We start from the raw sequence: 27,182 nt of genomic DNA, 5'->3' as shown, positions 1-27,182 counted from the left end.
TTGTGCAGAATGAATTTTAGCGTCATACTATCAGTATCACCATACCTGAATTTTGACTAGAAATGGACATACGCTCTCTGTGCACTCTAAGCCATCGATATAGTGGTAATGGCGCATTGTTGGATTAAGAATAGCAGGTAAGCAGAAGTGTCAGCCGAATATCTACTTCACGGCCGTTTTTGTATCACCGAATCTGCCTGTAATGGGAGGCTGGTTTTTTGAAGACAATTTCTGCCGGGTCTTCTCGTGGAAAATATAATTCTGAGCTACTTTGCATGGTCAGTATCTTGCAGCGCACTTTGTACGCCCCTGAATTACTCAGTAAAGCCGTAAAAGTGAAACGATATTTGCACATGTGACGTTTAGGAGCTGCTTGTTCACATTGTAACTATTGTATACACACTTGCAATTCGAGCTTTCACAATGGTCGATTCTAATAGAAACTGACGTTTGCACAGTGTCTCACAATAGCGGTTTGAATGTTAAAATGTGTGCGAAACTGATGTATTCTAGAGAAGCCAGTAGTAGCATTTTAAAAGTTGGGTTTTTGCACCATATCAAGATTGTAGAAAAATCCTTCCTTTTGGAACTAAATATCAGCGCCATCATCACTGAAAGCAAGGAAAGAGGGAATCCTATCTTTCGGATCCTAATTCCTTTTCTTGACCTCTTCTGATGTTTTGGTGCAGTGATGAAAATGTTGTGGAATTTTTCCCCCCACATTAAGCAAATTCTTTTCAGTTTATTGATTTTGCAAAGTTTTATAATTGTCCTGAAATAACTGAGGTGTTCCCTGCAATAACAACTTAACGTACGTTACGTAGTTTTTCCGTTTCCGGCATATATTGAATCTTTAATAAAATACCTCCCTCCTAAAAAAATATTATTTCCCTTGAACAAACAGAATGTCGTTCTGAGCAAAGCTATTGTACGATATCTAAGATGTTTGATGCTCTGTAACTCAAATTCAAGCTTTTACAGTTAAGTTCTTGTTCCAGAGAACACCTCAATTATAAATTCTGAAAGAGAAAGCTTGACATCTTAACTCCACCATTGTAATTTATTGAATAAATAAATGAGTACCGGGAAATGAATAAATGAGTGAGTATATAATAGTAATTTATGTGACAAGAGACTTAAGTAAGATGTTATTCATGATTGTAAAGGATAATTTCTACGAGTGAATAAAATCGATTAAGTCTCGTGTTGCATACAATATTTTTTTCCACTACTAATATGAAAGTAATATTTCTGTGAAAATAATTTTTAATTTAAATTAAATATTGGGCTCATTTGTTATTGTTTGATTCAAAGCCAACTGTTGTCCATGGTTAGTTCAACTAAATATTATGTACAGTTGGCTATGAATAGTAATGAAGACGACAATGTCGGTCGCGTTGGATACAGAATAAATAAATTTAAAATTTTTGTTCTTCGAAAGCAAAATGTCGTGTAAAGAAGACGTTTTCTTACCGGATGAAGCCCTTAATGTAGCCAAAGCGTCTGTGTCGACATTAGTTCCGCAGAAATCTGCATCTATTATCAGAAAGAATACAAGTTATTTTGTGAGTGGCGAGGAAGTAGGAACGTCAAAGGCGTTAACGAAAAAATCATATTGACATACTGCCCATTTCAGTTCGATTGATAGGCCTTTCCCCTCTACTCACACTCTTTACATTCCGTGAAGGGGAAGATGCTACTATTCGTCCCACAAACGTTCGACTAAATGCATGACTTGAGGCTTTCCCGGCGTTTGATATAGAATAACTCTTCTGGGGTTCTCAGCCAGGTGAGTTGGACTCACCAGGCTGAGAACCCGAGAAGAGTTATTCTGTTCGACTAATTGATTTTCGACACAAAGTGAAACATTTTATTTCGAAAATTTTTGTCGGTAATCTATATTTTGAAAGTCTATATAGATCATTTGTATTTCATTTTTGTTGCTGTTTATATCAATTGGCACATTAAAAACTACTGAGAGCAGAGAATAAATGAGTAGTTTAATATCAAAGACGGACATCTGTCGTCTCCGTAGTTTTGATCTAGAGGCAATTTTTGTTTCAGTGTTCTTTGTAATATTTAACACAATTTATTTTATAAATGTAGTGTTAGAGTTTGCATGTGGTTTCACTATAACTGGAAAGAGCATGAAAAATTGTATAAAAATCCACAGCTATCTAAATTTCGATCTGAAGTCAGATGTCCACCTTTGATATTAAGCTACTCAAATGTTTTCTTCACCGGTAGTTACTACACTGGAGCATACACAATGGGACAATCTACACTATGTCGCTCCCTCCCCCCGACTTCTTCACACAAACCAACATTTCCTAATTTAATTAATTATTTGTTTAAAATATTGTAACAACTGTACTAAAATATACTGAAACATGTAGTTATCATACATCTGTGTGGCTGTGTTTTGTATTCCCTTATGTAATTTATTTAATATTTTATTTTCTTGTTTGTATAGTTTGAGGGGTGCAAGTATAAAAGGTAACAGCTACCACTCGATCGCTGACGGTTTCAGGGCAAGGAGAAGGGAAAAAAATGCCTTCCTCTCAACTTATGTGACATGTATTTTAGATATTTGGGACAACTCCATATTCCTTTTTGTATCGGTTTTAACTTAGCTTCTTTCAGCAATGTTTACACTCGAATAGAAAATGTCATACTTGTCTCTAAATCCGAGCTTCATGGGTTTAAACCCGGCCTACGACTGTTGATTTTTAAGGGGAATAAAAAGCCTTCTAACAACGCCGTTGAGGAACGAAGTACAACTGAGAGTCCCGTGTCATAGATTTTCGTCACGTTCAAGAATGCTGTCCCTGAACGAGATATTATATATCTTGAATCTTGTGTACACTACTTTTAACACTTAAATATAAATGATTGGTTGATTGGAAAACTTACTCGTGTTAAATTACATAAGCAACTGTGGCTTACAGCTGCTTCGGTGTCTCAACACACAAACAAATACAACCACACAGGCGTATACAAACTCACATGTAATAGTTGCGACAAGTTCTACATTGGACAGACAGGCAGATCATTCCAAACACGCTACAGAGAACACATTAAAGCAATAACCATACATCTACATACGCCGAACACATAACTAATGATAACCATACATATAATAACATAAATACAGACATGGAAATCCTACACATATAACCCAAAAACCAAAAACTCAACACACTAGAATAATATGAAATATACACACACACTAAAACACACCCCGATCAAATTCTCAACACACAGATCAATTTCAGAACACACACACTATTTGACTCCACTTTTCAACACTCAAACGCACCCCCACAACAGGCAGCGAAGTTCGAGATGACGCCGAGATCTAATAGGCTCTGAGGATGGTGTGAAGAAGCACCGAAACAGCTGTAAGCCACAGTTGCTTATGTAATTTAACACGAATAAGTTTGCCAATCAACCATTCATTTAGGGATAGTATAACTCTGGACAAAATTTACCGGTCATCTGTAGCTTGCATCAGAGTTCAATTCTGAAGGTAGCAGAAGAGGCCTAAACTGTTGGCCTATGTACGCTTGATTTTGCCCACCTTTCAAAAGGCAATTCATTCACTTATTTATTCGATTAACATGTTGAAAAACGAGATATAGTATGAAAGTTTGTACACCCCTGTGGTATGGCATGTTACAAATATTGAAGATTTTCGCATCAGTCGTAGTTATTTTCTTCCAGCATTTTTATAATTTCACTGATGAGATTTTCTTTTATTTTTATTTTTTTCCGTGCTTCCAACATCGCCTGCAACGATATCGCTTTCGCAAATCAAGTAGGCTGTGTATGATCCAGATATTTTATAATTAGCAATGGTACAAGCTCTAAGAATTTCATGTAAGAATTATTGAGAATTTTACGATTGAGAAAAAAAAAGTCCGTTAGATTAAAAGAGATAAACACGTTTAGAGACGCTGAAGTCCGAAAAAGTAGACCTTGGAATGTTGCCCGTGTTGGCCCGCCCCAGTGCGTGAACCATGTTGGCGAATTTTATTAATATTCGATAATTGCAAATATTTTCAAGTTATACTATAAAGCCACATACTTCAATTCTCCATCACGAAATGTCGATAGCTCTTAAATTTGTAATGATTTTCATTGAGTTTAATTCTTTTTATATTCTATGATTATAAATCGCTTTATATTCGCCTTTTCATTATGCTTTAACGATATTTTAGATCATTTATACATTTTCAACGAACTTTTCAATGTAAGATTACAAACAAATGAGTATCACGATACTGATAATGTTACTCCTTTCAATTTTAAATCCTTAATTCATACTTGAGTATTTGATCCACGCGTTACAAAAATGTGTTTACATAAGACGGCGGTAAAATCCTTGGGTAATAGACCTCATTCCTCTGTTCTCCGCTATAACTACCCTGCTGTATAGTCCCAGGGTTTTAAAAGTTTGAATAATCGCAAAGCAATATAGATGATGATGTCTGTATATTATCTCTTAGTTAGATGGTTTGTTTTCCGTTGATACTAATAAAATTGATCAGAGCCATTTGTCTCTCTAATCTGCGTAATACAAAACAATCAGCACTATAATCGTTGAGTTTGACTTCAGTTACGTAGATCTGCATTATTTATATTTTTCATTTCAGGTAAAGAGTCATTAATTTTTATTTAAAATGATTATATTTCATGTGCATCAACTCTGGATAAAATGATTCGCAGATATTGAATATGAACAAAACTCGTGAATAGTTTAGCAGAAGACAGACAGCATATCTAGAACCACTTTTGGGGTACCAGAGATGCTGAAAACATATATCGTTGGGAAAATTTCGATTTTTGCAGCATTTCTAACGAAAAAAAGAAGAAAAAAACTTCCATTTATCCCCCCCTTTTTTTGTATAAAGACATATTTATTTCATAGCTAGCTTGTTAACGTACGTAGACTAGAACAGATTCAAATGCCTTTACAGTATATTTAGTTTGTTACAAAGACTTCAGTGTTATTGGAATCGAAAAATAGTGTATGTGTAGTGGACTTAGTGAGTAACGGTTAGCACGTCTGGCCGCGAAACCAGGTGGCCCGGGTTCGATTCCCGGTCGGGGAAAGTTAACTGGCTGAGGTTTTTTCCGGTGTTTTCCCTCAACCCAATATGAGCATATGCTGGGTAACTATCAGTGCTGGACCCCGAACTCATTTCACCGGCATTATCACCTTCATTTCATTCAGACGCTAAATAACCTAAGATGTTGATGAAGCGTCGTAAAATAACCTACTAAAAAAATATATAGTGGACTTAAACGACCAATTGATTGTGACATTTCCCATTATGTATTCTGCGTTTAATTTCCTCTCGAGTGTCATTTATATTTGTTACTGTTAATCCTTTGATTGAGTTCAGGATAACAGGCAGGGTTTGGAATTGAACGGGTTACATCAGCTTCTTGTCTATGCGGATGACGTGAATATGTTAGGAGAAAATCCACAAACGATTAGGGAAAACACGGGAATTTTACTGGAAGCAAGTAAAGCGATCGGTTTGGAAGTAAATCTCGAAAAGACAAAGTATATGATTATGTCTCGTGACCAGAATATTGTACGAAATGGAAATATAAAAATTGCAGATTTATCCTTCGAAGAGGTGGAAAAATTCAAATATCTTGGAGCAACAGTAACAAATATAAATGACCTCGGGAGGAAATTAAACGCAGAATAAATATGGGAAATGCGTGTTATTATTCGGATGAGAAGCTTTTATCATCTAGTCTGCTGTCAAAAAATCTGAAAGAATTTATAAAACAGTTATATTACCGGTTGTTCTGTATGGTTGTGAAACTTGGACTCTAACTCTGAGAGAGGAACATAGGTTAAGGGTGTTTGAGAATAAGGTGCTTAGGAAAATATTTGGGGCTAAGCGGGATGAAGTTACAGGAGAATGGAAAAAGTTACACAACGCAGAACTGCACGCATTGTATTCTTCACCTGACATAATTAGGAACATTAAATCCAGACGTTTGAGATGGGCAGGGCATGTAGCACGTATGGGCGAATCCAGAAATGCATATAGAGTGTTAGTTGGGAGACCGGAGGGAAAAAGACCTTTGGGGAGGCCGAGACGTAGATGGAAGGATAATATTAAAATGGATTTGAGGGAGGTGGGATATGATGATAGAGACTGGATTAATCTTGCACAGGATAGGGACCGATGGCGGGCTTATGTGAGGGCGGCAATGAACCTCCGGGTTCCTTAAAAGCCATTTGTAAGTAAGTAAGTAATCCTTTGATTGAAGTTCTGGCTGATATGTACATCTACACCTCATTTGACGGTAGGCCTATTTGTCAGAGGAAGAACAATTGTTTGTACGTATACATCTGAAGTCTAACTAGTGTAATATGTAACTAGTCGGTGATGTATGCAATGGTGGGGGAGGGGGAAGGAACTGGACATTCTATCCATTATCTCCTGGCCTAGTTGCCTAATAAGTGGTGCCTTCTTTGTATCACTTGTGAGGTTCAGAACTGTCTTCGGACAGTTGACTAAATAACAAACAACTGTTACTCCAAGATATTTGAATTTTTTTCACCTCTTAAAAGCATAAATTTCCAACTTTTAGTCGCCCTCGGTAGCGCAGTTGGTATAGCGCTGGCCTTCTATGCTCGAGGTTGCGGGTTCGATCCCGGCCGAGGTCGATGGCATTTAAGTGTGTTTAAATGTGACAGGCTCAAGTCAGTAGATTTACTGGCATGTAAAAGAACTCCTGCGGGACAAAAATTCCGGCACACCGGCGACGCTGATATAACCTCTGCAGTTGCTTGCGTCGTTAAATAAACCATTTTTTTCCAACTTTTATATTTCCATTTCGTACTATGTTCTGATGACGAAGCATAAGCATATACTTTGTCTTTTTGGGATTTACTTCCAAACCTACAGTATCTCTTTACTTGCTTCACGTAAAATTCCCATGTTTTCCCTAATAGTTTGTGGATTTTCATCTAACATATTTACGTTATCCGCATATACAAGCAAAATAATAATAATAATAATAATAATAATAATAATAATAATAATAATAATAATAATAATAATATAATTTGAATACCATCAATCTTAGTCTTTTGTTATTTCTTATATAATTGTGACGCAATTTGGAGGTACAAACGTAAAAAAAATGTATTTTGGTGGTACGCAAGCAAAAAAGATTGAATACCACTGTTATACAGTATTTCTTGTAGTTAGAAATGTTATAAGTAGAAAAGAAAATCTACAAGAATAAAAATATATAATACACTAGCATTACCCTCCATTTTATACGGAAGCGAGATTTGGACATTAAATAAAAAAGACATGAACAGAATCAAAGCAACGGAAATGAAATTTTTCAGGACAGCAGGATATACTCTTTTAGACCGAAAAAGGAATGAAGAAATTTTAGAACAATTAGAAGCAGAGTCAGTAGAAAATCAGCAGATACAAATTCAATTGGCTAGATCATGTAAGAAGAATGGAAAATTCAAGAATCCCAAAAATTATGATGCAGTATAAACCTAGAGGACATCGTCGACCAGGAAGACCTTTTAGAAAATGCTAGATAGTGCCGAAACAGGTCTACAGAGGCCTAATTCGTGAAGGATGATGATGATGATGATGATGATGAGTAGAAAAGAAGCTGAGAAGATCTTAGAATGCTTCCTGTGTGCACTGTTGAATTATTCATGTAATACTTAACCTATTAGCAATACTGGATGTCTATAGTAAAGTAGAGACTTAATTATATTTCATACGTCGAGAATTGTTTACCATATTATCCAGAATTTCGAACTTGAAGAATCGAGGAATAAATTGTACCGAATTTGCATGCGTGGTAGTGGTCTCATCTTGAGCATTTTCCTTAAAATTCCGCACGCCGTTGGCTGCGACATTTGCACTTTCCTACTGGCACGTCCGTCCAACTTCCGCGGGTTAGGTATAAACAAATTCTTGACACGCTCGAGCTGTCTACTGCTCTTCCTTTTACACGAGCTTCCACTGCTTCCATCGTGCATAAATTCACTTTCAACTTGTTGTTTGCAGCGGGAATTCGATTTCATCATTTCTTTAAATATATTCGCATTTTATATGCGCTTGCATATCTCAGGAGTGCCTAATGGGTTCGCCCAACGTTGTCGGTGCTAAAAGATCACCAGTTGGAAATTGTCGCCAAACGAGGGACTCACGGAGTAATGGGTGCTGCAGAATTCTGGATTCTGATGTTGGATTGCAAAATTGACTGTTATTATTACTTAACGTACTTACTTATGGCTTTTAAGGAACCCGGAGATTCATTGCCGCCCTCACATAAGCCCGTCATCGGTCCCTATCCTGGAATAGAATGGAATGGAATGGAATTTAACTGAGGGGGGCATGGATGTCCCAGCACTGCGACCTATTGAGATCTATTGCGTTAACCCTCGATATGGAATGAGTTGCGTGCCACAGATCCCCTACGCGAACCGCCCTAACAACATGATTCCCTTAACGACCAGTCCCTACAGCCGACAGAATCCATATACTATTCCTGCTTCGGCAACTTCCCCCAAGGCTCCCCTGTCAGTCCGAGGAGAAACTCCTCCCCCGAGTAGGTCCGCCTCGGGTGCTTCATCCGACGTCGCTTAACTACATTCCACGGAGGCCGGTCGAGAGAGCCAGCAGCTTCGGGAGGCCGCCTGTACAGTGATCTGAAAAACCAGAAACGGGATGATGAGGAAAGGATGATGGGGGAGGAAAGGAAGTGGCGAAGATCAGTGGGGTTCCAATCGCCTGATAAAGTTACCTGATATTCATCCATAGGAATGAGGGAAAAAACCCCTAGAAACCTCACCCAGTCAATTCGTCCTGACTGGAAATCGAACCCGGGACCGCTTGGTTCGGAGTTAGACTCACTAACCCCTCAGCCACAACGGTGGACCTGAGCAAGATTAATCCAGTCTCTACAATCATATCCCACCTCCCTCAAATCCATTTTAATCCATCTACGTCTTGGCCTCCCCAAAGATCTTTTTGCCTCCGGGCCTCCCAAATACACTCTATATGCATTTCTGGATTCGCGAATATGTGCTACATGCCCTGCGTATCTCAAAATTATTATTATTATTATTATTATTATTATTATTATTATTATTATTATTATTATTATTATATTTTTTTACGTAGTCGCCTTTCAGATGGATTTAACCTCGACCTCGACTGAACATTATTCCATCTGATGTTGAAAGGAAAATTAAGAATATTTTGGACAATATTGCAGGTGTTGTTATCTGATTTTTGCAGTTATTTGTAGAGTTTGCTGTGATGCTAAATTTTTAAGAATTCAGCTAACTGAGCGCCTGCAGACAGAATCGCATATGTCAGAAGTAGGAACAACTCTAGGACACAGATCTAATTCTGAGGCGAATGTCTACTTCTCTGTTATAAAAAAAAGAATGAATTTGTGTATGCATTAAGTATTCATAACTCGTAGCAACAGACGAAAACAATAAGTAAAATTTCAAAATTATGGTATCCAAAAAGTTGTCGCGAAGTACCATCAACGATCCCTTTACGTTTTTTGCGTTGCTAACAACGAAACGTTTATGATTTTCGTCATGTGCTTCGCAATTTGGAAAACCCGTCGAAACAATTGAGCAGTATACAAATTACAAGTTGAGCGCAGAAAGATCTATTACCTACGCACTAAAATTTTGGCAGCTTTTGCTAACGACGTCAGAGTGTGGCTTTTCTTGAATTGACATTTGATGTAAATTTTTGCCTACTTGTTTGTTGCTTCAGCCTTATTTATGGTCTCTTGTGCTGTCACCTCTGAATTTCTTTCACTTACGTATGGAAGGGAGTTAGTGAGGAGTTGATTGAGTAATTTAATTTCATTTCCCATCAGCATTTACATTTCTGGCACACTTCCCGAAGTTTTGCAAAGAGAAAAAAAAATTGGTGAGAGTATCTGCATGTGAGTGCATAGAGCCACTTACAACACTTAGCAATTTCGTATCTTCTTAGATAGTTCATCCTTTCGCTTGTTTGAGGATCACTGAGTATATTTTAGTACCACGAGTCTTCATTTCATATCCGGCACTTACCCACGATATCATGGCAATCTATTCTTGGTTCTTGCATCAAGACATAAAACAGTACCAGCTTACATATCCATTCTTCAGCCCTCCAGTTCATGTGCTTCAAAGTTACGGTGTGTCTGCCTCGTATACTCGTATTTAGAAATCATAATTTAACTGTTATCTTGTGTAATAATTACGTACTCATACGATACTCAATATCATTGTTATTATTTTATGCTCGACCATGTCGAAATGTAGTAATTATACACCCGGTAGCAGCCCTTTAATGGACCTCATTAAAGTACACCTATTCATTAAAGTTCAGGTGTTCCGCCAATCAGAAAGCACCATATGAAAGCGCAAGTATCGATTTCACCAATTGCACAATAAATAACCTACATTTGAAATAAAGTCAGTTCTGTTACTATAATAATTAGCGTTAATTGTAAATAATATTCAAATAAATTCAATTTGTCATCTCGTTTTTCAATGTATAATTCAATTTCAAGGTTACCGTATATCAAGATTAATGTTTCTTTTACTCTCTAGATTATATCAAGGTCGTCGACGTCTGTTTCTGGGAAAAATCAATACTTTCGCGTCTGCGCACATCTCACAATTTACGAGGTAGGCTATTACACAAGGTCAGTTCTGCTCCTCACTTAGATAACAATAACATGAATACTTATGAATAATTTCAAGTTATAAATATGGTAGAGCATAAAAAGTCGTATGAAACTTGCCTATAATGGTAATTAAGACGTTCGTATGAAAATTATGAAACTCGCTTGCACTCGTTTCATAAACATACTCGCGTCTTAATTACTACCATTATAGGCTCGTTGCATAATGTACTAATATGGCTTCCTCAACTTTGTGGTGGCTTGCTGCAGATAGGAACTTTCACAATATTTGAAAAATATTTATATTCCTACAAGTAAGTTATGATTTAAGTCTTCTACGAATCAACAGTATTCAACATGATGCAAGATTTTAGGCTTACATAACGTGTCTCAAAGTGATTACTTCGATTTTAATAAGGTTAATTTCTGGAAGATACGTAAGCTGTGGGAACGCAGTTAAGCCCCGTTTACACTTTTCAGGTAACTTTAATTCAATAGACTAGTTGTCCCCAAAGTTTTTGAAGGCGTTACCCACTTTTGGGTGGGACTTCTGTCTGCAACCCTCCACTACTGTACCGGTACCTAACACCATTCCAAAAATACAAATCCCTATAAAATCGAACACAACGATAATTTTTCTCAGAATACTGTCCAACTGTGTTATCGAACACATCCTGATGACGTTATTGAAGATGTAATTTAAGTTACGTGCCCAATTTGAAGTATGCTGCAACTGTGTCAGCCAACTTGGAACACAGTTTTTCCATGTCTAGACCTAAGTTTTTTTTTTTTTTTTCCCCTTGTAACAGAGTGTCGTTCTCAATGGAAAATTTTAAAATGATATTCACTGTGTACTATAGGGTGCGGCAGTTGGATATGACTGTTTTTATAGCCCTGTTATGGGACACTCAGGACGAATTAAAAGAAAACACATATACTGGAAGTAATCTAGTACAATGTAATGTATTAATGTCTGATTTCTTTTTAAAAACTACATTTCGTAAGTAGCCTCCACGACAACGAGTACGCACACTGCTCATGGTTCAATGAACTGTCTGCAAAATATGTTTCCAGGACGAATAATTTCACGATTTGGAGACATTGTCTGGCCGCCAAGATCTCCTGACCTGACTGCAGCTGATTACTTCCTATGGGGTTATCTCAAAAGTAGGGTGTATCGCAACAAGCCTCGCACCATCATCCAGCTGAAACAAAACATAAGGAACGAAATTAGTGCCATCGAACCTGTTTTGTTAGGACGAGTTATGCATAACTTTCATAGTAGATTGCAGGAAAATTATTCGTTGCCGTGGAGGCTGCTTACGAAATGTAGTTTTTAAAAAGCAATCAGACATTAATAAATTGCATTGTACTAGATTACTTCCAGTATATGTTTTTTCTTTTAATTCGTCCTGCGTGTTTCACAACAGGGCTATAAAAACCGTCATATCCCACTACCGCACCCTATATAAAAAGTCACACAAGAATTATAAGATTTATGTTTATTAACATTTAATGTGTAATATTGTAAAATTTGCGATGTCGAGAAAGTATAGGCCTATGTATCTCTCTCTCTTTTTTTTTTTTTTTTTTGAAGGCCATCAGTCAAAAAACTACATTAAGAGGTTAAAAAAATTACTGTATTTTTAATAATATGCCTATATGATATTTTGAGAAGAGTTTTTAATATAAAAATTGGTTTATTTTTTATGAATTTCCTACATTTTCACATGATGAATATTAGTAACATGTCCTTTCAAAAAAACGTATGGATTAAATTATTTAGTTCGAAATGAAATGTATATGTAGGCCAATATATTTATTTAAACTATGCAATACATTAATTTGTTCTCAGATAACTTTGTAACAAGTTGCGTGTAATTTTCCATGACTGAACTGTAGTTCTACTTTATTAATGCAGTAGCTCGGTTCTAGTTCACTAAACTTTGGGCTATACTCATAGGGTGCTATTCATAGACATTTCGCTAGCCCACGCTACGAGCGTGCTAAACTAGCCCCGGCTATCGAGTAATTACTTGTACAGGATTCATATCATATCATATCGCTAACACTGGTTTATGAATACGAAACACGTTAGTTCGCTGATCATCTACCGGAAGCCCGCGCTAAGAATGTCTATGAATATGGCCCATATATACTACGTTTCACCATTACCTTATAGTGCTACAAATCCCTTGCCTTGTTTATGAGCAAACAGTGATCCTTGTTAATTGTTTCTATTAGCTAGAACTGTAGATCTACTGACCAAACACATACTTTTCTATTCGTATTTTGGTAGCAATGTTTAGAAGTGTGCAAATTTTCAAGATGGTTTTTGTCCTGATGTTCGGGTAGGTTACCTTGTTAGTGTCACTACTTAAATAAAAAGTTGTAGTGATGATGATAATGATGATGATAATAATAATAATAATAATAATAATAATAATAATAATAATAATAATAATAGCGGCAAGAAATAAATAAAAGGTCTGAATGGAATTACACTCAGTAACAGGAAGTTTGGTGATTTAATGTCGTAAATCGTGTTTAGTGTGATGAAAGTGTGTTCAGGGAATCATAGATATAGAGATCAGTTAGGAAGTTATACAATTGAAAAAAGATGTTGGGAAATTAAAAAGTGGCTAGTTAATAAATATAGTTACCGATTGAAGTTTATTGTAAAGAAGTAAATCTTAGAAAGTGATGTAGTGAAGTTTATGAAAGATGATCTTAATGATAGTATTTCTAATTTTCTATAGTTTTTTTCTGAGTGTGGATTGCGGTTAAGAAATGATTGATCAAACTAAAGTGAACTAGATACTCATGTCAAGATTTAATAAGATTATTATAATGACGTGTATTAGGTAGAAAAAAGATCCAAATGAGTATAACCGTGAGAAGTGTTACGAATTAGATGTAATTTAGAAAGACGGAATTATATATAAATTTAGTTAGCAAAATTAGAATGCTGACAGGAACGTAAGTGTGGAACGAACAGATGGTGGACATTTAAAACCAGTGAGAAGAAACTGACTGTTTTGAAGTTAAGTTAATAGCGAGAGTAGAAGAGTTAGTAGTTCAACAGGCTGTCGGGATTGAATGCTAATTGTGGGTATATGTAATAGAAAGTTATGGTGAAAACCGTATACAGAAGTTGTGGTACACCATAACTAATATAAATGTTGATGACAAATATATATATCTATCTATATATATCAAATAATAATAATAATAATAATAATAATAATAATAATAATAATAACAATAATAATAATAATAATAATAATAATAATAATAGAGAATGTAGCACGTATGGTCGAATCCAGAAAAGCATATAGAATTTTAGTTGGGAGACCGGAAGGAAAAAGACCTTTGGAGAAGCCTAGACGTACAGACCTATTATTTAGTCCTGACAGCTCAGCGACGCGAAAGAGAGAAAGTAATAGGAGGAGTGGAGAGAATTCCGGAGTAGAGATAAGGGCGAGCGGTCGGTAAAGGAATGCAGTTCAGCTTAATTGTACTAGAAACATACCACTCTAGCGCACGCATGACATCCGATCGCTTCGAAGGCAAGCGAGTGAATAACCCAAACACCCCTTGGCGTAACTAAATGGACTCGCCTGATCCAGGCGCACATCTCCGGCGACTGTCAGGACTAAATAATCGTACTGTAGATGGGAGGATAATATTAAAATGGATTTGAGGGAGGTGGGATATGATGCTAGGAACTGGATTAATCTTGCTCAGGATAGGGACCGATGGCAGGCTTATGTGAGGGCAACAATGAATCTCTGGTTCTCTGAAAGCTATAAGTAATAATAAATTTTCAAATTTCAAAATTTATTTACAATTTACATTTGAATTTACATTTGGATAGATACCCGAAATGAGCATATGCTCGTGCTCGGGTACAGTCCAGTAGTCTACATAAATTTTACAGGGTTCAAATAATAATGCTGATGATATAAAATAATAGTAACAATAATAATAATAATAATAATAATAATAATAATAATAATAATCGTGACAGAAATGATACAAAGATTGTAATACAAAATAATTCATTAATAATAATAATAATAATAATAATAGTGATAAAACAAAAATATTTACAATAATAAAATAAATACTAAGACGGATAATAAAATATAAAACCAATAGCGAGAGTTAACACAACTTAAATAAGCATATAATAACCGGAAAAAATGCCAAACTCGAAAATCAACAGAAAAGTTAAATAATAATAATAATAATAATAATAATAATAATAATAATAATAATAATAATAATAACGAAAATTGGGATTTCTTTTTCCTATTCCGTCGTCACTACTATGCTGATTTTAAAGAAACTCTTGTTTTTCACAAAACGCATAATCAGTTTTTCATCTTGAATCGAACTCGGCTCTGTTGTATTTGTAGTCTACTACTCTACAATATGAACCACAGAGAACGACATCAACGGAGACATTTCATACAAATCATTCATTCTTAATTAACTTAACTCTTGAATGTGCATAGTTATATTTTGATCATGATTCTTCATTGTTTTGCTTATCGTCCGCTTGTCTGTTTGTGTGTCACGATTGCGCATTGAGTACATACAAACATAAGAGGTCCCAGCAAGCCGCGTACCGCTTAGGCGCCACTGTAATGCATGAGCAGATCGACCTTGCGAAAACCAATTTTTCAAGCTCAGGGACAAACACACACACCACACGATTTGAACCACAAGGTCGAGTTTTTGACGATCGCATACCTTCCTGCTAAGCTTCGTATATAAGAAAGTAAAAGGAAATAGCACACTTCTGCCGAGATGCCGTCTTAAAATAGACCTGCGCAGCCTCCGCACCCACACGCCAGCCTCTCTGCCTGCCTGCTGTAATCTTCTTCATTCGACACTGTGTAACCTCACCGAGTTGTCAAGATTCTCGAGAAACGTGTCATAAACGAATTCAGATATTGCTTGCATCACCATCTCATGCTGCTTGCCAGCTTCCAGTCAACAATATAATTATAATCTGTTTACACTATTCTCTCTGGCCAGCAATGTATGATGTTCCATAATCAGCACCATCGTATTTGTCATCATTATCATCATAATGTTTTACCATCATCATCGTATTCGGCATTAAATTAGGAAAGAGTTCTTTTTCTGGAACTATTCATTATGTTCCTATTCACCTAAAATCCCAGGTTACAAAAAGCAGTTTGAAATTTGAACTGTTAATTTGAACTTTGATACTAGTACGTCGTCTGGGAAGAAGTTCTAGGAGAATGTGTGACGTAAAACGCTGTTAGAAATGAACTCTGTACACGATTCGAGGGCAAAAGTACTCGACTCACACTATTACGACTTCTGTTCGCAGGGACGTCGCTATGGGGGTGCGAAAGGGTGCGCAAGCACCCGATAAAAAATCGGAGCACCCCTTTCCGCACCCTGAAGGGCAATTTATTAACAAAATACTAGGCATAAATTATTTTGAAGAACAAAAACAAACAATTTCTTGGATGTGAAAAAACAACTACGTCCCATAGTGTATCGTAAAGGATGTGATGAGCAATAATAATAATAATAATAATAATAATAATAATAATAATAATAATAATATTAATAAACAGATGTATAGTATGCGCGCAAGTGCATGAAAGAACATTTTGGATTTTTTATGTACCACATTTTTACAGCTCGCACCCCATTTTTAAATCTCGCACCCCATCCGCAACCCCCTTGCTCTGATCTTGGCGACGTCACTGTCTGCTCGAAATAGGAAATGTTTAAACTGCGTATTGAAGTGAAATGTGGATGTTATGATTTTGAAAATATACAGAGAGCTCACAAAGTGAGCGTACACCTCCCCATGTATTACGACACTACGATGAGTATGGTTGATTGATCGAGATTTTTTTAGTTGGCTATTTTAACGACGCTGTATCAACTACGAGGTATTTGGCGAGATGAGGCCGAGGATTCGCCATAGATTAACTTGCATTCATCTTACGGTTGGGGGAAAACTCGGAAAAAACCCAACCAGGTAATCAGCCCGAGCGAGGATCGAACCCGCGCCCGAACGCAACTTCAGACCAGCAGGCAAGCACCTTAACCGACTGAGCTACGCCGGTGGCTTTGATTGATCGATATGGACATGTACCTGATAAATCAACAATCCAAGACATCGGTATGAAGATCTTCATTTTCATAACACAGCTGAATTCTGCGTCATGTCTTGGCAGATGTTTTGCGGAGGTAATCAAGGGCCACTTCGTTGAAGGCATCTTCCAGAGCTGCTCGTAATTGTGCCGTTGTGTTATAGCGGTGATTTCGCACTTTGTCTTTGATGAGAGCAATATCAGGTGTTGTGAGGTCGGGACTTCGTGGAGGCCAAAAGGAGCTTGATTATCTGCAGATCCTCTTCCAATCCACTAATCTTTGTTCGATGGTAAACGGACTCTGTTCCTCTCTCAAAATGAGAGTCCAAGTTTCATAGCCATTCTGTACCTACTCTCCTACCTTACGTATTGTAAATATTCAATCTTCACTTCTGCTCCATTCGCACAGATAAATTTACCCAGACATGCTATTTGCTGTCCGTCGAAGTGGTTATGTCACAGGGTCGTAGAAAGGGGTGGGGATCAAGTAGATGTTACTTACTTAACGAGGAATTTTATTTAAATTATTTTAAACACTTTATAATATTACGCAGACGTCCAATTCCTAAAGCAAATGTTTTCAGAAAGAAGCTAAGACAGCCCTTTACAGAGGGGCCAGCAGAAAGGGGTGGGAGAAACCGAGAAGCGACGTAACCAAACGGACACAGTACTTGTGCGAAAATATGATTAAATAATAATTAATGCACTTTATTCACTGGAAAATACGACCATATTTCTGGAACGTACTATACTCACTCATTCAGTACTGTTTACTATGACCGTAAGACGACTTTGACTGCATACGCAGTCTTGGTTCTGTGTGGAGAACGGGTGCAAGTTTACTAGTAGAAGGGGTTGGAGGGAAGTACATTCAAAAACTCAGGTACCGTACAATAAAAATTGAAGTAAAAATAAAATGATGTCCCTCTATTTTTTGTCCACTGAACTTCACCGGCATTCTCGCCATTTAGAATTCACCATCATAATCCTTGGCTTTTAAGGTGTTCAGCAGTGATGAGAAAATTCTTACCTTCTGGAGATTTCAAACTCACGAGATAATTTCTTGTGGCCCAGCGGGAAGAAAAGAATGTTATTGGCCAAATCTTGTAACAGAGAGAGAGAGAGAAGAAAAATAAAATGAAGTAAGAAAAGAAGGAAAATTATAATAATGATGATGATTATTATATAATATCAACATTGTTTTTAAAATATGCTTTTCTTCTTTCAACTTAGGCCTCCACCCTCGAAGTAGAGTTTACTACAGGTTAAGAAGCCCCTGTCTGAACACAATCTCAGCAACTGTTTCTGAAAAGTATCTTCGTTTTAGTACAATAATGAAATAATACGAAAGCATACATGAGCGTTGTATTTGACGTTATTTTATTTGCCCAAAGAACACGCAGCATGCATAGCGACGGACTGGGGTGGTCTTCAAAACTACGAGTATTATAAAATTGCAAAACATAATAAAGGATTTTAAGCGCCTTGCGATCCTTATCAAAAGACATTGCACTTGGAACAAAAGGCAGCAAACAATGCTATGAATTGCGGTTAAAATTTTGTGTGTGGCGTTGTTACGTGTATCAGTTGAAGGTCATACTTGTACTGTCCGATCAAAGGAGGCACAACTATGAAACATTCACATCTCTCGTGGGAACCTGGCGTGGCGAGATGGATGGTCACGCCATGTTCCGCACCAGACGTGAACATTAACCACTGCACACCGCACTTGCTTTCCTGCTAAAGTAGCTACACTCACGTGCGACGACGATCAACTTAATAAAGTGACTGACTGACTGACTGACTTCTAGACGTCACTTTCGTTTTATTTTGTTGTTGTGGTATAACCGAGAGACCCGGACTTGAACGTTTGGCAGATTCTGTGATCTCCCGCCAACTTTTCTCCTCAGAAGTTCAGTTTCCATTATTACTGTTATTATATCATTACCATTATATTATTTATATATTGTCTTAAATCTTCTTCATTCGTTATTCAGAACTTTAGTTTTCTTCTGACATAGTCTTTCCAGGCTATTTGATTTATTTAACGCACTGTTTTCATAACATGGGAGGGGTCAAAGTAGGAGGAAGAAGAATAAAGTGCATAAGATTTGCTGATGATATGGCATTGTTAGCAGAAGAGGAGACGATACTAATGGATATGCTACTGGAGCTAAATGACAGCTGTGAGCACTATGGGATGAAGATAAATGGAAACAAGACGAAAACCATGGTTGTCGGAAGAAAAATAAAGAAGGTAAACTTGCGAATTCTAAATGAGGCAGTAGACAAAGTAAACAGCTTCAAATATTTGGGATGTAACTATAAGCAACATGAGCTGCAGCCAGGAAGTCAAAAGGAGGATAGCAATGGCAAAGGAAGCTTTTAATAGAAAAAGAAGCATCTTCTGCGGACTACTGGAAAAATAACTAAGGAAGAGACTAGTGAAGTGCTTTGTGTGGAGTGTAGCATGGTATGGGACAGAAACATGGACATTACGACGAAGTGAAGAAAACGAATAGAAGCATTTGAAATGTGGATATGGGGAAGAATGAAGCGTGTGAATTGGATAGACAGAATAAGAAACGAAGCTGTGTTGGAAAGAGTGGATGAAGAAAGAATGATGCTGAAACTGATCAAAAAGATAAAAAGGAATTGGTAGGGTCACTGGCTGAGGAGAAACTGCCTACTGAAGGATGCACTGGAATGGTGAACGGGAGGAGAGTTCGAGGCAGAAGAAGATATCAGATGATAGATGACATTAAGATAAGTGGATCATATGCGGAGACTAAGAAGAAGGCAGGAAATAGGAAAGATTGAAGAAAGCTGGATTCGCAGTGAAAGATCTGCCCTTGGGCAGAATACTTATGTATGTGTGTATGTATGTATGTATGTATGTATGTATGTATGCATGCATCCATGTCTATATGTAATGTATGTATGTATGTATATTACATATAGTTACTTACATAAAAATGGGCATGTTATATATTACAGACACGTATACATATCACGTACAAAAACATACCTATTTCAAACACATACATATTAACTCACATTCAAATACATACTAATTACAGTATAATGAGAGGAGTTCGACCGGCACCGTGGATCGTGTCCCGGCATAGCTCAGTTGGAAAAGAACCCTCAGTGCGCAGAACTGAGAGGTCCCGGGTTCGATTCCCGGTGCCGGAACGAATTTTTCTCTATTTAATGGTGATAATAAATAAATTGTTATAAATACAGACAAATTACCTATAAATACCTGATATTACATAGAAATACGTAATATTACATACAAATAGGTTACATGATATTGCATAGATAAAGTGGACAATCATAATGTAGAATAAATGTAGCTCAAAAATTTACAAAATCTGTAGTAGGTTATGAAATTGTTAAAAATAAAATGCAGTGGTCATTGGCTATTGTAATGAATGTTCTTATAAATGAGATAGAGGGAGATGATGTCTTTTCTTTCAAAGAGGGGATAGTTGAATAGCAGATGGGGAAATGCTAATAATAATAATAATAATAATAATAATAATAATAATAATAATAATAATAATACTTACTTACTTACTTACTTACTTACTTATTGGTTTTAAGGAACCCGGAGGTTCATTGCCGCCCTCACATAAGCCCGCTATTGATCCCTATCCTGAGCAAGATTAATCCAGTCCCTACCATCATATCCCACCTCCCTCAAATCCATTTTAATATTATCTTCCCATCTACGTCTCGGCCTCCCCAAAGGTCTTTTTCCCGCCGGCCTCCCAACTAACACTCTATATGCATTTCTAGATTCGCCCATACGTGCTACATGCCCTGTCCATCTCAAACGTCTGGATTTAATGTTCCTAATTATGTCAGGTGAAGAATACAATGCGTGCAGCTCTGCGTTGTGTAACTTTCTCCATTCTCCTGTAACTTCATCTCTCTTAGCCCCAATTATTTTCCTAAGAACCTTATTCTCAAACACCCTTAATCTCTGTTCCTCTCTCAAAGTGAGAGTCCAAGCTTCACAACCATGTAGAACAACCGGTAATATAACTGTTTTATAAATTCTAACTTTCAGATTTTTTGACAGCAGACTAGATGACAAAAGCTTCTCAACCGAATAATAACAGGCATTTCCCATATTTATTCTGTGTTTAATTTCCTCCTGAGTGTCATTTATATTTGTTACTGGTGCTCCAAGATATTTGAATTTTTCCACCTCTTCGAGGGATAGATCTCCAATTTATAGTTCCATTTCGTACAATATTCTGGTCACGAAACATAATCATATACTTAGTCTTTTCGGGATTTACTTCCAACCCTCTCGCTTTACTTGCTTCAACTAGAATTTCCGCGTTTTCCCAATCGTTTGTGGATTTTCTGCTAACATATTCACGTCATCCGCATAGACAGGAAGCTGATGTAACCCGTTCAATTCCAAACCCTCTGTGTTATCCTGAACTTTCCTAATGGCATATTCTAGAGCAAAGTTAAAAAGTAGAGGTGACAATGCATCTCCCTGCTTTAGCCCGCAGTGAATTGGAAAAGCATCAGATAGAAACTGGCCTATACGGACTCTGCTGTAAGTTTCACTAAGACACATTTTAATTAATCGAACTAGTTTCTTGGGAATACCAAATTCAATAAGAATATTTTTTTCTTTGCTGTGGTCGTGCCAGAGAATCAGTCCCATTCCGAGGCTTACTGTTAGGTTTCGTAACAAGCTGTTTTTTACGGTGATGGGTTGTTAGCCCTTCGCCCAACCCCCAAGCTGGAGGACCACCCCTTATCGGCTGTCCACGACTGCTTATTTAATATATTCGCAGCTACTCTCCATATCTGGAGGCAGTCTCCTCTATCCGCAACCTGAGGACGCGCCATGCCGTGGTGATAATAATAATAATAATAATAATAATAATAATAATAATAATAATAATAATGGATAATCTACATCGGAGTAATTAATTAAAGCTGACAATGTTGTGAAAAAAAAAATGTGTAAAGAAAATAAGACTGAGTCTGAACAGGCTTGTTAGAAGTATATACTATACAAGAAACGGAGCAGGCGGGTGATGCAAGTGATGACAAATCCAGTCTCGGACTAGAGTCCGCAACCTCATTCTGTCAAATATTGTATTGCACGCCCATTCTTCGCGAATTTCTCCAATTCCAGCACTGCACACAGCCTTGAACCGCCTCCATTAACAAGTTCACGGCGCTACTGCCCAACATTGGTAATTACTCCATGAACTAAATGATCAGGCACTTGGAACGACGGGGACCGGGTGCTCAAGATTAATCTCACCTATCATGCTCCAGCTGACGTTGACGTCCATTTTACAAGTTTATCCCTTGTAATTATGACATTGAAATCAAGCCGCACGGGTCTCTGGGATGAGTGAGCGGAAATTAAGGTGGAACTTTGATAGGGAACCTCCGTGGGGGGGGGGGGGGGGACAAGCACATTCACAGGCTCTTAACACTGGATGACGTAAACTCACGAACTGCATTCACGAATCTTCCCTAAATAATAATAACTGCTACGCGTCCATAATGGTATGCTAGGATGAAGTTGTAGGCGCACATAAAATTTGAGATACGTGTACTATTATTTTATTAAATTTTTCCCCTTTCTTACATTTAAAGATGCTAAGTTCCTATTGTTTTCATATCATTACAGGTATGTTTTTAACGAATACATTTTTCATGGTGAAAGATTTCGTAGAAGTAGTTGTAATGCTTTGCAAAATAAAAACGTACCGGTAATTAAAAATTTTATTTTCTAGTAACAATCCAAATGTCAGCACCTTGTGTGAAAGTTCATTCAGGGGCTTGCTGCATGAAGCTAAAATTACTAGTTTACTAGTGACAATTAGTGAACAAGTGAAAGATCAGTCATTTCCGTTGCATAAATCTATATTGGTATATTTGTCACTACAAGTGGTAAGCACTAATAATTTACTAATTCATTTCTTTACCAACGAATTGGTGCATAAAATTTGCCTTTTGTAATAATCATTGTTACCATAACATATATTCTGTAGAACCAAAAATTAATCTTTACGCAGATTCATCGTCCTACAGTGCATATAACTGTGAATCTCTGCCACCAAGTCACTCAATTGAGTGCGCTCCTTGAGACTGTCGGACATTGTCTAGTTTCAAAAATAAATTAAAATTGCACTTTTTCAATTAGATTCCTTTCAGTTATAAGCCCTTTTCTCTGCCATTGTTTTGTAAATATATAGGCTATATATTTCTTTTTCCTTCTTTTCCCCTTTTTGTTCTCTTTATCAGCCGATGAATTTATTATCATAGCTTTTTTATCGTGAATTTTATTTAATTTTCGTATTTATTTTCTTTTTATTATTATTTTTTACGTTCCATTTTGATATATTCTTCCTTACGTTTTTCCATATTAACCATTTGTACTAAATGAGTTGCTTTCTCTATATTCCAATGTATTTTACTTTCTTTTTTATTATGGTATTATTTTCATGTTGTTTAGTATCGATTTTATTATGTTATTATTATTATTATTATTATTATTATTATTATTATTATTATTATTATTATTTTTGTAATATGTTAGTACTCTGTTCTTTAACTTTTTGTTAAATTTTAACTGCTTGTATACTTTGTGACCTGGTAGAGTGTAAGAGAAGGCCCTATGGCCTTAACTCTGCCAGTATAAGTGAAGAATTATTATTATTATTATTATTATTATTATTATTATTATTATTATTATTATTATTATTATTATTATTGCATTTGACTTAATATATGTCAACATATATATCGAACTTGGAGTCAGGCCACAAAGGAAAAAACACAAGAGGAGAGAGATTCGATCCGGTGCTTTGGATTGAACTTCGGCGTAGCTCAGTGGTTAGAGCACTTGGTAGTAGAACCAAGGACCCGGGTTCGATCCCCGGCCCGGAGCGAATTCTTCTCCTCTAATAATCATAATAATCACAATTTTTGTAAAATAGTTTAAATATCGAGCACTGTGTTTTACCAATCTTTTGTCATTGGTAAACTTTCTTAAAGGTGTAGAAATAATATTTTTAATGTGATATGACTTCATCTCCACATAGTAACAGTGAAGAAGAACGTAGGCAGATAATGTTTAGGCTAACATAAATATTTATTTTCAAGATTCCAGCTAAATGATAGATTTCGCATGATTATTTACGTCCTGCAATACAGAGAATTTTGTACATAACCAAGACATAGCTATTTCAATAGTAATCGGTCACTGTATTGTTTTAAATTAAAAAATGAGTAGTAATATTCACTTGAAATATAATAAGTAAATACTGTAGGCCCTACATGCCGTAGTTCTCTTCCTTAGTACGGAAAATCAAATTGTGTCTCGCTTATTTTTCCAATCCTTATTAGATTGTAGGCTACCAGACCAATCGATAGAGCATACGTGTGGAGTCCTTTCCATTTATTTGATTTTGCTCCCTTCGTAAAATTGTAAGAAAAACGTCCAAATAATAATACGTATATCTTCTTTCTTTAATTTATCAATAAGCATAGTGCGAAGATTTTTTCACGTCATTTTTACAACTATGAAACATATAAATGTTGAATATTTCGTGTGCGTTATAAACCATGATTGTCTTTCTTCTTTCGTAATTAAATTAATCCTATATTAAATAATGATTTTAGTATTCTAGTATTAGTGTACTTTTTCGCTACATTTTACAACAGAATTTGTCATTATGGCTGCCTTTCACTTGTAAAATAATGCTAGACAAATTAGTAAAATTGTTACGTAACCGAAATTACTAAGACTTGTCTTTTATCGTCCATATATTGGTAAATTGTCACTTGTCACCTGTAACCTTTATACAGTGACATCAAAAGCTTTTTTCCTTACATTTTTATTGTACCTTGTTTTTTGACTATACCATGCAGGCCTTGTTTAATCGTAAATTTTAGTTGCCATGGTAATATTTTACACTGCATAGGTACAATCAGGCCGTAGTTAAAAATGCAAGGATATCACTTTACAATATGCCTCTGGTGTCAACTAAGGCCTTTGTATAACTTTTGTATAAATTGGTTCAGCATTAAACGCTTAATATAACTGATTTTAACTCCGAAAAATTATCTTTCAGTATTTTTAACGTCTGTTAAACAATAAGCAAACGCCATATTACGCACGTGAGTAAGAAATTTGTCTCTAATTGTTATTCGTTAGTGTTTTTGAGCAATTTTCATAACCGTGAGAACACAACGAGCCAGAGAGATATGATGATTCTATTCTATTAGTCCCCCTCGCACGTAGGACGCTTGGGTGGGCCGCCTCCGAACTCCCCTATAACCTATAGAATTTCTTTACTTTTCCGCGTAGGCATCACTGCAGTTCCTCAACCTCTGTCCCACGAGCTATCTTGAGCTTAGGGGAGAGTCTACGGTACATAGCACTACCACCAGCAACTAATGACCACATACCACAGCATCCAAGTTCTGTGGTGCAAGTCCGAAATGTGGAAGAGAAACGAAGTCGATTATGAAAGAGGGAAAGTGTAATTATGATGGTGAAATGAGTCTGACGTCCAACGCCAAAAGTTACCTACCAGTTCTACTTCAACGGTTGAGGAAAATCCTCTGAAAAACCTCAACCAGTTAAACTTGATTTGAACCCGAAACCACGCGTTTCACGGTTCATAGCGGTCGAAATGATGATGATGGTGATGGTGATGGTGATGGTGATGGTGAGGATTGTTTATTTTTATGTGTATGCCTATAAGTGCTCCGTGCAGTGTATGAACTGTATTTATTGTTACGCTGACAATTTATTCAGATGGAGACTCTCATTTAACATCCTAACTTTTCGATCTTTCCTTTTTAATTCTATAGATTGCTGCAGTAGAATTAGAAAAGTAGCTGGCAAGTTTTGAGCTTACACAATTATTCCATTCAATTCCGAAACACCTTCATGTTTTCAAAGCAAGCTTTTCTGACATCTCTTGACTGTCCCCATTAGTGCTCTGTGTACCACCAATGGAAATCTGACAAGTGAATATTGTATGCCAACACTCTCATAAGTGATTGCAAATCTTCCCACTTCACGTGCCCAAACAAGACTCCTTGACGCTGTCCATACTCCATTCATGGAGTTTTACGATAGATCTGCCGCTCGATTCACGTGATGGACACGTGAACATAATCTTTGTGCTAATCCCAACTCCTACTGTATATACAAATGTGATCACAACAGTAATTTAGTATGACTCTACGCTGTGATTGTAGTGGCTGCCTATCCTGCTACGAGGCTGCGGCCGCGGTTTGGGCTGAATTGCTATTTTTTCACTTCATATGGTTTTCCTCGCTCATTCATTTTTACCGAATGTTTGTGATAGTCTTAGTAGGCTAAGTTTTTATTACTCGTATATAAATATAATATACATAATATGAATATAAAATTTAATTTGTATTAATTGTGTAGAATTTTCCACAAATACACAGACGAGTTAGTAAATTACAAATCGTAGTACCGATCTATTTTTTTTTATGAGGCGACTGAAACCATCATTCTCAGATGACGATATTATGCAGGTGTAAAGATAATCGATGTGCACAAGCGAAACAAAGAAGCAGCAGTTGCAAGATGCCGGCATCTTTACACTAGTGTACTATTATCGAGCAGCGCTCCTTTGTGCGATTTTTCTGGACTGAAGATCTAGCAGAAAAGAGAGAGAGAGAGTGAGTGTGTGTATGTGTATCCAATGCCTACGCCCTACCCACTTTCACTTGCGTGTTTCGGGTTCCGCATATTGCTGATGGCAAAACTATGCCCATTTTCTAGTTGTACACCACTTTCGCGGGTCACGCTGTACATGATGTGTATCTGTGGAGAGTTATGTCGTGTACTAGGGTGAGTGTATGTGCAAATGTTCGTGTAAGTGTAGTGTCTGGAATGAGTGATGATGAAGATGAGGAAGGGAGAAGGGGAAACCCGGTGCCGGCACGTAGCCTACTCCTGTCGAATAGTACCAAGGGGGCCGCCAGGCTTATCCCCAGCCGACGGACGAATCACTATCAACAGTGACATATGTCTTCTCTTCATATGCACTGCAGAGAGATTTGGTATTTAACCCAGGCATATTGGTGCACAATCTAGTGATTAAAAGTTGTGCACCGCCATCTCTCCTAGTCCCGAGGTAGAAATTTTACATGAAAACTTAGCAATTTTAGCATAAGGGCTTCAAATATTATATTGTTGTTAGTCAACTGTACAAAGACAGGTTTGACCTCACAAGTGATACCAAGAAGACGCCACTTTTGAGGCAACAAGGCCAG

The 27,182-nt window shown here is 36.8% G+C and overlaps 1 protein-coding gene and 1 long non-coding RNA gene across 4 annotated transcripts in view; one reads left to right on the top strand and one right to left on the bottom strand.

Moving 5' to 3' along the window:
* Positions 1-27,182, top strand: part of Oatp74D (Organic anion transporting polypeptide 74D) — a 905,484-nt gene that overhangs the window by 746,544 nt on the left and 131,758 nt on the right. The window lies entirely within an intron of this gene.
* On the bottom strand, positions 11,661-20,367 carry LOC138694841 (uncharacterized). Its single transcript, XR_011331018.1, has 2 exons — positions 19,923-20,367; positions 11,661-11,921 (listed from the first exon to the last, which is right to left on the bottom strand). It is a non-coding gene; the product is annotated as an uncharacterized lncRNA (long non-coding RNA).

The sequence above is a fragment of the Periplaneta americana genome, chromosome 2 (genome assembly GCF_040183065.1).
Source record: "Periplaneta americana isolate PAMFEO1 chromosome 2, P.americana_PAMFEO1_priV1, whole genome shotgun sequence".
In the NCBI taxonomy this organism is placed as follows: domain Eukaryota; kingdom Metazoa; phylum Arthropoda; class Insecta; order Blattodea; family Blattidae; genus Periplaneta; species Periplaneta americana.
This window is presented reverse-complemented; position numbering and strand designations above follow the sequence as displayed.